At 37.7% G+C, this 11,019-nt stretch overlaps 1 pseudogene; it reads right to left on the minus strand.

The window, feature by feature from the left end:
* LOC121324873 overlaps nt 1–9,630 on the minus strand; it is a 9,750-nt pseudogene extending 120 nt beyond the window's left edge.
* Nucleotides 9,631–11,019: the final 1,389 nt, after the last annotated feature.

Raw genomic sequence — 11,019 nt, forward strand, 5'->3', positions numbered from 1 at the left:
TAGTGAATAAACATACATGTACATATTAACATTATTTTCTTTATCAACTCAAAGACATTTACAGGATCCTGCTTAAAATGCTCTTTTGTCAGGACAGCTGGCAATTTAATACATTAGTGTTTGTATACATGTGACTGCTCATCCTGTATAATACAGTACAATTAAAATACATTGGTAAATAAATACAAATTGCATTGAATCAATTAAAGCAAAAATACCTGAAATTCAAAGAATCCAGCTTTCAGAGCTTCCTTAAACATCATCTTCTCATAATGCTGATCAGTTTTAATAATGCCTGCATTCATTTCACTGCACAAAGCAAAGTAAAATGACAATCAAAACAATAATTCAACTCCACATGAGACTTACAAAAGAGCCCTGTATTCAAATTAATAATTCCGCACGCTTTACTACCTGGCAAAGACTCTGTCATTGAAGGTGTTGGCTGGGCCGCTCCTCAGGCTGTCCTGATTGGCGATCATCTCCTTCACCCAGTCCACCCAGGTGTAGAGGCGGAGAATGCCAGCGTCGGCCATGGCTTCCACAAAGTTAGCATCCTCCACAGTGTCGCCAGCATCGGCAAGAGCCAGCCGCATACCTTGATGAAACAAAAAACAGCTGGCACTTAACCCTGACTTGCTGAGGCTAAACTTACATTTCCTAAAATCTCAGACAGAACTCCAACAGGACAGGAGCATAACTTACCATCAGCAGAAAACTTGCTGACAGCCTCACTTAAGGTGAGAAAGTTACCAGTAGATTTTGACATCTGGTAAATACAAAAAGAAAAAAAATCAATAATCCGTAGGGGGTTTCTTTGTCTTTCTGAACATTAACAGATTTCAAAGGCTCCTACATAATTAATGGCTAAGAAAAGCAACAATATACCTTTTCTGAGTTCAGTAAAAGATGTCCATTCGCTCTTACTGCTACAGGCCACTTTCCACTGCAGATGAAAGGTGAAACACAACAGTTAATGTGCATCAACATTTGTATCTGTAAAGGTTTATTTAACTTGAGTAATTTAAAATAATAATGAAAAAGGCCTCCACAGTCACCTACAATGTACTATATGCAGTTTTATTATTAATTTGTCATTTAGCAAATGTTTTTATCCAAAGTGACTTAGAGATAAAAAAAATCAGGAGGTAAACTACGCATCACAATTGCTGTTGCAGAGTCACTTACAATAGGACTTCAGTTTTACGTTTCATCCGGAGCACAAGGAGGTGTGAAATAGTTTTAGATAATGCTCCTTACTTTTTTTTTTAGCCCAAAAAAAACAAAAAAATATAAAATAAAAAAAAAAATTTAAAAAATTGATCCCTTTCATAAAGTATCCATAACTTGTGAATCTTCCATTTCATAAATATCCAATATACTTGTGAAATCTCCATTTGGTAAAACTGCCCTTCTCTATCACACCTGGTAACATACCAGTTAGCATGCAGGAGGGTACGTGTGTGCCCATTGTGAGCACTGATACGAACCTGTCCTCTGGCCACATAGCAACATGATTGAGAGATAGTAGGAGAGGTGGTTGGGTACAAGATCTTTGCCAGAGACGCGAACATCCACGGGATACCAGTACTGAAATTCCTGCCTCAGCTTCTGCAGGCTCTGTTTGGGAATTGTGCTCACAGGCATGGGAAAATTCTTAAAGAAAATGTAATTCCACACTTCTTTAGTCATCTGCTCTGGTCTGTTTAAGAAAAAACACACACGCACATTTTTATATATATCTTAATATTTATATTATATATATATTATATATATAGATATATATATATATATTATATATATATATATTATATATATATATATTATTATTATTATTATTATTAATACAACACACACACACACATATCATATTATATATATATATATTATTTTTTTTTTTTTTATTTGAAAATACTCCAATGGCTCAAGATTATTTTAGTTTAAGTTTTTAAACAAATCATACTTGATTCCTACTGGAGATGGTGCTTGTCCATTAAGAACGCCGCCTTGGAGAAGATGAGCCACTGTGTAATAAGCCATATAAATCGTGGAGTCGGAGAGAGACTCGATCAGCCACTGTTCATCCCACGGCAATCGAGTACCTGCAATGGGAAGAACCTACATTTACCTTGCTTGCTATGTGTAGGGAAAAATACAGTGTCAAAGCTGACCTTTAATTACTGGGAAAAGCCTGATACTTGTTTTGACAACTTACTTGCAACTGATGTTTTTCTTCATTTCTATAAACAGACCTAAAATTATTATAATTATATACAGTATACAAAACAAAACATAAAAGGAATCAAAGCAATGTTCAAGAAAATTGTCTCAATCTTGGATTCATCAAAATAGCCACCCTTTGCCTTAATAACAGCCTCACAAACACGAGGCATTCGGTTAACAAGTTTCTGCAGGAAATCACCCGACATGTCTTCCCAGCTGTTCTGCAGCAATTCCCAGAGATGTAGGGCACTTGTGGGTAGCTTTGCTTTGACTCTTCTGTCCAGTTCGTTCCATACAAGTTCTATGGGATTGAGGTCTGGAGACTGGGCAGGCCAGGTCATTAGACTGAGTTGTCCTTCACTTTCCTTCTTCGCCAGATAGTTCTTGCACAACTTTCAGGTGTGTTTCGGGTCATTATCTTGCTGAAGAATGAAGGACTGCCCAATCAGCCGTAATCCTGATGGAGTGCCATACCTCTGAAGTATGCTATGATAGCCATGCTGGTTGCGCTTGCCATAGACTCGGTAAAGATCACCAACACTGTCAACAGCAAAGCAACCCCAGACCATGACACTGCCTCCTCCATGCTTGACAGTGGGAACCACACATGCAGAACTCATAAGCTCACCCTCTTTGCATCTTACAAATACTCAGCGGTTGGACCAAAATATTTCAAATTTTGACTCATCGGTCCATAAGACCGACTTCCACTCCTCAAACATCCAGTTTCTGTGTTTTTTGGCCCAGGCAAGTCTCTTCCTTTTATTCTGCACTCTTAACAATGGTTTCTTTGCAGCAATTCTTCCAGTTAGGCCAGCTTCACGCAATCTCCTCTGAACAGTTGATGTTGAAACATCTGTACTTCTAGTAGCATTTAGCTGTGCTTGTATTTCAGGGGGAGTTAAATTGCCGGTTTCACAGACTTGTGTCTCGAACAAACTTGTTCTCCGATTCCGAGGTCACCCTTGGCCTGCCTGACCTCGTTCAGTCTTCATAAGTGCCAGTTTCTTCAAATTGTTTGATGGTCTTGGCCACAGAAGTTACAGACACTTGCAAAGTTCTTGCGATTTGTCTTAAAGATTGACCTTCATTTCTTAAAGTAATTACAGATTTCTTTGCTTAACTAAGCGTATTTTGCCATTTTCTGCTCCCTTACATTCAGGAATAACAAACTTGTATCTATGCTGCCTATATTTATAGTAATCATGGACCCTCATCTGTTAACAATAATTGGTGACAAAAGGTTAATTAGGTAACATGCTAGTTAACTCAGAGAACATCTAACAGACACTTCTATACTTAGGCCAGTGTTCTAACACTGTGTTATATACATTTCAGACTTAACTGACTTGGGCTTCAGACTTAAATCCCCTTGCTTTGGGTGACCATTTCATTGAAATTGACAAGATTTACATTTTCATTTAAAAACTAAATTTTTGAATGCAATTCACTTATGATTATCATATAATTAACTACTAAGTGTTCATAGACAAGTTTATATAGTTAAAAGCATAGATAATCATGAAAAACCTGGTTTTAAGCAGGTGTACTCAAACTTTTGACTGGTACTGTATATTTATATATTCTAGATATATATATATATATATATATATAATATATATATTATATATATATATAGACACACACACCAATGAGAGAAAAAAGACAGAGAGAGAGACACACACACACACACACCCCTTACCCAAGCCATATGTCCTGGAGCAGGCATGTTCTTGCAGCCATGCAAGTGTAGCTTCAAAATTCTTCTTCGTCTCATCACAGAATCTGGATTGAATGAAAATGATATACTGTATCTATGATTTGGGAACTCGCAATCTGATAACATAAGAAAATGGTACCTGAAAACACCACAGGGACAAAAAAGGGAAGCCAAGCAAATTCTCTCATTAGTTTTAGTGTCGATTCAGAACTGAAACTACACTATCTGGGGGTCACTCACGTTTCTAGAGATTTCAGAGACTTTGATGCTGCTTCTTTCCAGTTCTTGTCCCCATAATCCAAATACCTAAAAACAAATAAATAGGTTTAATAAATCGATTATTGGGATCAGTTTGGTAACAAATGTAATTTTGAATAATTTCCAACTGAAGTCATTCTGCGTTCTACACTCGTTAAACCCAACAATAAGAGCAATGACCCCTTCTCTTTTTCAATTAAGCTTTTCACAGCCAAAGGCTTTGAGACGCTGGAATGCTTACCACTGGTCACAGAGAGCCACCACACACTCGTCTGCTGATCTGGACATCACCTGCTTTTCTGGTTCCATGTAGATTAAGGCTTCTCCCTTCAAATTTTAAAGATTTTGGTAATGTGTATGTACACCATGAAAGACTACACTAGCACATTTAAATTATTTGTTCAACTGTCTTAAAAGTATTTAATGAAAACCAGTAAATGACAAATTTATAAACTGGGTATCTATTCTATAAAGTAAGAATATTAATGAAACATACCAGATTTGTCAATGCAAAGAAATCTAAAATCCAAAAGGAAATCATTGAAATGTCCCATTTAACTTCCAGTGATTCATACTTCATTTAACATGGTTGATAATGTAAATATGGATCAAGTGAAAGATATTTACATTATCAACCATCTTCTTTTGAATTGGTTTCTTGACATCTTGAACTTTCTGCCCCTTGTATCCGTCCACCAGCATTATCTGAAAGTAAAAAAAAAAAATTATCTTCAATAAAATGGTAAGCAAATAAAAAGTAAGAGACATATCAAAAACCACTGTAACTATATTTGGTTCCAGACTGAATCTGTTTCCATCCAGAGCATTTCAAATCTCAGTGCTCTTGAGCAGGTACATGGAAACAAAGCAATAGTGGTATTTAATATAACTCACAACCCAAAACGTCCAAAGATGTTCAGGAACGCCTACAAATATCCACATTCACTAGTTAAACTTACTCCTTCATAAAATCCCTTGAGGTAAACCATCTCCTTGGCTTCTGCCAGCTTCTCCCTGTCGTTCTGGCTCTGAATCTTCAGCTCATCACACACTTGGGGAGCAGACAGATTCCCATAGCCTGGGATTTCAATTATAGGCACCTGGATACATATTAACAAACCCAGGTTAACAGTAGAATCTGAAGGCGTAGCACATCCACTCATACAAGATAAAGGGCAAATACAATTTTAAAAAGCAATTCAGGAACAACTCTTGTACTAGGCCTGTATGAAATACCATATTATCTAAATGGAAAGAATACAGTATTTACATTGAATCACACATAGTTAAACTTACTGGTTCAAAAGGCAGGACCATCTCATCTTTGATCCCATATTTCTCCCTCAATGCCTGCAAAGGAACCCACATAAACAACATCAGGAACCCCTACTTGTATTGTCTGTTGTACAAAGAATGAACACTTGCATTGCTTTCCTAAATGTTCATTTTCATAACAGTAGTTTAAGTAAACGTGCATATGTACAGTCATTTTGGTTAGTTCCAATATCAATCTCCAATTGTACAGTGTGTGTGTGTGTATATAATATATTATATATATATATAAATAAAACTTGGTAAGATTGGATCATTCTGCTACAGCACAGAACACATTACCTGTTTCTTTTTCAAATCTCGAAGTGCTGCAATATCATCAGGGGCATCAGAGGGAACACTAGTGACCACTCCCGTGCCTAGAAAACAACTGAGTCAGAACAGTCCCACGGAAGCAGACTCACCATTACTTAACTGTAAATACAGTTCTGTGTCTGTTAGGGTTATGTTTCTGAAAGTCTGCACGTTGTGTTTTGTGGCCGATAGACTCCAGCACTTAAATGAAATTCAAGGCAAGCAACGTATACTACCTTTGTCTTCCTTAATCGTGAGCATTGGCAGAGCATAGATGATCTTGTAGGATGTCAAAGGAGCACTTAGTGCACAACCAAGAATATCCTGAAAAGAAGTTTAAAAAATAATTTGATACCACCAAATATAACTAATTATATTAAACAAAGCTGAAAATTCCCTTTGAAATCACTGGTTAGCTGACATGCAGTAAGACATAACCCAAGATTTTTCTACCTCTCCAAAAAGCTCCATCACAGAAGGAACCACCCCGTTCTCATTGGTGAAACCTTGGTAGGACATGTTCCTGGCAGATCTCTGAGTGCTGATGAAAATATCCCCATTTGCTGTTTCAAAGGCAATGTACTTCATGTCAGGTCTGACCCAGCAGTTTGTTTGTCCAAACATGGTCTCCGGTCTGAGAGTAGCAGCTACCAAAAAAATGTCTCTGCCTTTAAGGCCGCTAATCAAAACATAAAAGAAATTAAGATTAAAACAGCAATTTTGCAGGTCGCAAGTTACATGAGTTTAGTGCTTTATAGTGAGCCAGTAACACTTAATTATCATCCAAGCACTGAAGTACTAAACCAAAAAGTGCCTTTTGTTTAGCAGAGAGTCACTTTTGCTTGACAAAATTAGCCAGGCAAGGCCTAGTTCAGCTGGTTATCAAATAAGAAAAAAGAAAATTGATACATTAGTGTATATCAGTACCTTAGCTTTGAAGGAAACGGTTCAACCACCTTCATTTTAATTAAAGTATATTCCTGAGGACCAACTCCCTGAGAAGAGAAAGTAAAATTAACAGTTAAAATCACAGGAGAAATATGCAGAACAAGCTGCTTGAGTCAGGAAGGATCTGGGTCTGTGGCTGGAAGTTCTTATTGCTGTATCTTACCATTGCACTGAGCAAATGGGTGAAGCAAAAGACAACTCAGCCTTTTTATAATTAGGTTCTTTACAGACGTTTGCTTACCTCTCCTGACTGTCTGTCATGATCCATACAAGGCTGACCATCCTTTGGTGAATAAATGGTATATCTGCAAAGATTAAATACAAGATTTCTAAAAGCACTTCACAAAAAAAAAAAAAAAAAAAAAAAAGGTTTATTATCTTCTATATATATCTGTTTTATTATCAAACAAATGCTAATTTGGAATATTTCAGAAACACAATTAAATTGATAATTAGGATGAAATAATAAATATACATTAAAAAGTGACATAAAGTGGCATTGCTCTGACTTCAATTCCCATTGCACTTCCATGTCGAGCACATTAAGAAATATTTTACCTCTTTCCAAACTTGATTTTCTTTCTTTCCTTAAGGGTCTCAAACTGCCACCTGACAAAGGAGTCATAAAATGGGTTGACATCAGTTGTAATAAAGGAGCGCCGCCAATCCACCTGCAAAGAAATCCCATGGATGATTAAAGGAGAAACAGAGAGTACGTGGTTCTAAGTGGTTAACTCCTCATAGGTCAGTGGTTAATTACCTTGACCCCCATGCTCTTCATGTCTTGAACAGCTAGCGGAGGGAAGTATCCAAGCCAGTACCCAGCCTCAGCAAACTGGCCAATCTCCTCATCGGACAGACCCAAGGACCTCATGATGTCCCACTGAAACTTTGCACCTCCAGACTTTGCAGCAGCTTTACTCTACAAACATTATAAAACAGATCAGCAATGCCATGCAAGACTCAGCAAAACACTCATACTTTTTAGATAGATCATTTCCCATGTTTACTCTAAGTTCAAAGACCACTGCCAACTGCTAATCTTTTTTTTCATCTTTCAATGTGAAAGACTGATCCCCTCCCACATCCCCAACAGGAATCATTGTTTACATTTATAAACATAGGCTGGGGCACATTTTAAATATGAACCTCTACTCAGGTGTCTTGGTGAGATATGCCATACCTTCTTGCCTTTTGCTTTGTCCTTGATGACTATTTCCTCTGCCTCTTTCTTAACTGGAGTCTCCGCCTCCTCCTCTTCATCCGGGAACTGGGGTGGGCAACCGTAAAGTTCCATCTCTCTCTTCAACTTGTCAGCACAGGCCTGAAGAATAATTGTAGGAAGTAATCATTAACATAATACTGGCAACACCTAAATAAAAAGTTAATACAATTGGATAATACAATAACAAAGCCATTTGAACCAGCAGGAGAAAATAAGCAACTCACTTTGATGGGCATCCCAGTACAATGCAATCCGAAGGGAAAGAGACAATGCTTTCCTTTCAAGCGCTGGTATCCCACTGCAAACTACAGAAAGAGAAATGACAGCGCTAAAAACATGACCAAACACATTTCAACTGTAGACATGCATTCAAGTACTGCATATTTAAACAGAGGTGTATGCTGGTTGTGGTTGAAATTAGACTGACTGGGGTTCTGTACCAAATATACTGCTCAGGTGGGTTTCAAGCACATTACACTTCACATAAAAGTTATATGCCTTCAGTTTACGGCACTCCAGACTATATAACATATGAACTTGCATTGACGGCTTCAGTATTTAGACCTAATGCATGACAGGGCTAAGCATTCTGGTCGGTGAATTCTAAAACGTACCTTTTAATAACTATTAACTACCTACCTCACACTTGGAAAGTGAGAACGTGTGCCCAAGATGCAAACGTCCATTCATGTACGGATAAGGAAATGTGACAAAGTACTTGTTCTTACTGTGAAGAGAGAGGAAGGATCAGGCATTTTAGATTTACTGATGACAGACATATACTTTAAAGGTTTTCTGGGGGCCTGATCTTAAGACAGGAACATATTGTGCACATGGCTATCATTAGAGTAGGCCCAGCACTGTGGAATAATTTATTAACATTTGACAGGGGAACTTTGCGGATATGTGATGCCTATAACAAACGCTTTACCCACTTTTTACAACTGTGCAGGACTAAGTAGTTTCAAGATGTCAGCCTCCACAGACAGCCACTGAGGTGCACATCACTAGTCATTACACTTTTCAGTAACTCACCTTTCCCCTTCGATGGCTGCATCAGCTTCAAACACCTTCTCCTCATCCCATTTCTGCTGGACTTCTTTCTCAATCTTTTTTATGAAGTCGACTTTTGCGGTTCCTTTGCGCTCCTAAAGCGGTAAAAAAAAAAAAAAACTTTACAATTAGAAACAAATATGCATAATGTCTTTTGAAGGTAAAATACTAAAGTTTGAAATATGAGTTTTGCCCGCAATGGTCGCACAGTGTCACCAGTACAGACGTACAGAACAGCAAGGCATTGCTTGCGAGTTGCACACGGGCATTCGGTGTAGTCTAAAACTTGTAATTATTTAAATACATTAAAATTAATAAGATATAAGTATGACATAAACTCACCGTCATGATAAATAAGTTTGCAGTTAACGTTTTCAAAGTTCAGAAATAGAACAATAAACGTCAGAAATTATACGATATCAGCACCACCTGCTTCCAGACGTCCCTTCCCGACGACGACACAGTTCGGAGGAGGAGTGAGACCCAACTCATGTACTGCATACTGGGAGTTGTAGTTTATACCCCGACCCTGTCCGTCTACAAGCATCACATGGTTCACAGGAAGTCACCAAAAGTCTTACATAATCGCAAAGCATTTGTTCCTAATGATTTGCATTTACAGTGACTTGCTGACTGCATTGCTTTTGTGACCTACTACGAAGTCTGGGGTGGGATGGGGGGGGGGAGACTGCAAAACCCATAGTGCAAAGGGACATTAACTTAAAGCGATCAAATGTTATATGCATATATATGTCGTGGCAAATCCTAAATTACATCATCCAAACGAACTCTGCTACGCCATCAAATGAAAACGAACATCAAACAGTGCCAGAAACGTCAGACACTTTTAAAACCAGAAACGATTATATATATATATATATATATATTATATAACACATTGAAAACAATTCCGGGGGGGGGGGGGCAATGAATATAGCACTTGCACCAACCCCGCCTCCAAATTGCATAAATATTTCACATAACTCCTGACCCCAATCCCTAAAGCTAAGCAAACCTGTTGCTTATACTAATATAAGACACCCACTGAATAGTTTTTAAGAAAATCACATCGTCAGTGACAGCGGGTGAGGCGGGGATAACACAACTCCTAATCCAGCCTGTCCAGATATCTTCAGGAAGCTGCCTGCAATCAGCGTGACAGCACAGTCCAGATAGAGATGAAGCACCCTACCTACCCTTGTCCTCCTTTACTAGCTTTTGACAGTCGTGTAACATCAAAGTTAAGAGAAGACACTTTTACAAATCAGGCCTTGTGTCAATCATGTTCAAAAGAAAGTTAATATGTTCGTATGCTGTATTAGTTTAGGCTTTAATTATTTCTGCTTACTACACTAAATTTAAGCATTTAGTAATCCACGATAAGTGCTGGGGCCGTGAAACCAGATGTTAAAGTTCTATTTTTTTTTTTTTTTTTTTAATTAATTCTAGACGATACCTATCCCAATTTACATGTGGTCAGTCTTTTCGCTTAACGGATTACATGGTACTTACATAACTGCAAAGTGAATGGTAAAATAATCGTTTTTTAAAGTTTCCAAATACACAATCACATTTTTTTTTTTAAATTACATGTTTTGTGTTTTTTTGTTTTCGTCAGTTATAAAAAATGCTACTTTCTGTCTATTTTGTTTATTATGTTACCGTATTAGGCTGGATGCGACAAACAAACAAACATGAGTTACAGTTCTAATTGAAACCACAAATCGTGTCTAAAGCAGGACTTCAATTTGATCACTTCCAAAAGCAATGGGGGAAAAACCCCTATACCATTATAATATACATTAAAGTGTAATCGAGTTATTTTTAATTGAAAAGCAGCACCGTCAACCTTCTCATCTGTTGAGATCGACATCTCCCGCCTACTTTGTATGCTGATTGGATTACTGTAAGCCCCGTTCAAAATCCCAGTTCTGATTGGTTTGCCAGTCTGCCAGTCAAACGGAAA

Source organism: Polyodon spathula, chromosome 12, assembly GCF_017654505.1.
Source record: "Polyodon spathula isolate WHYD16114869_AA chromosome 12, ASM1765450v1, whole genome shotgun sequence".
In the NCBI taxonomy this organism is placed as follows: Eukaryota; Metazoa; Chordata; class Actinopteri; order Acipenseriformes; family Polyodontidae; genus Polyodon; species Polyodon spathula.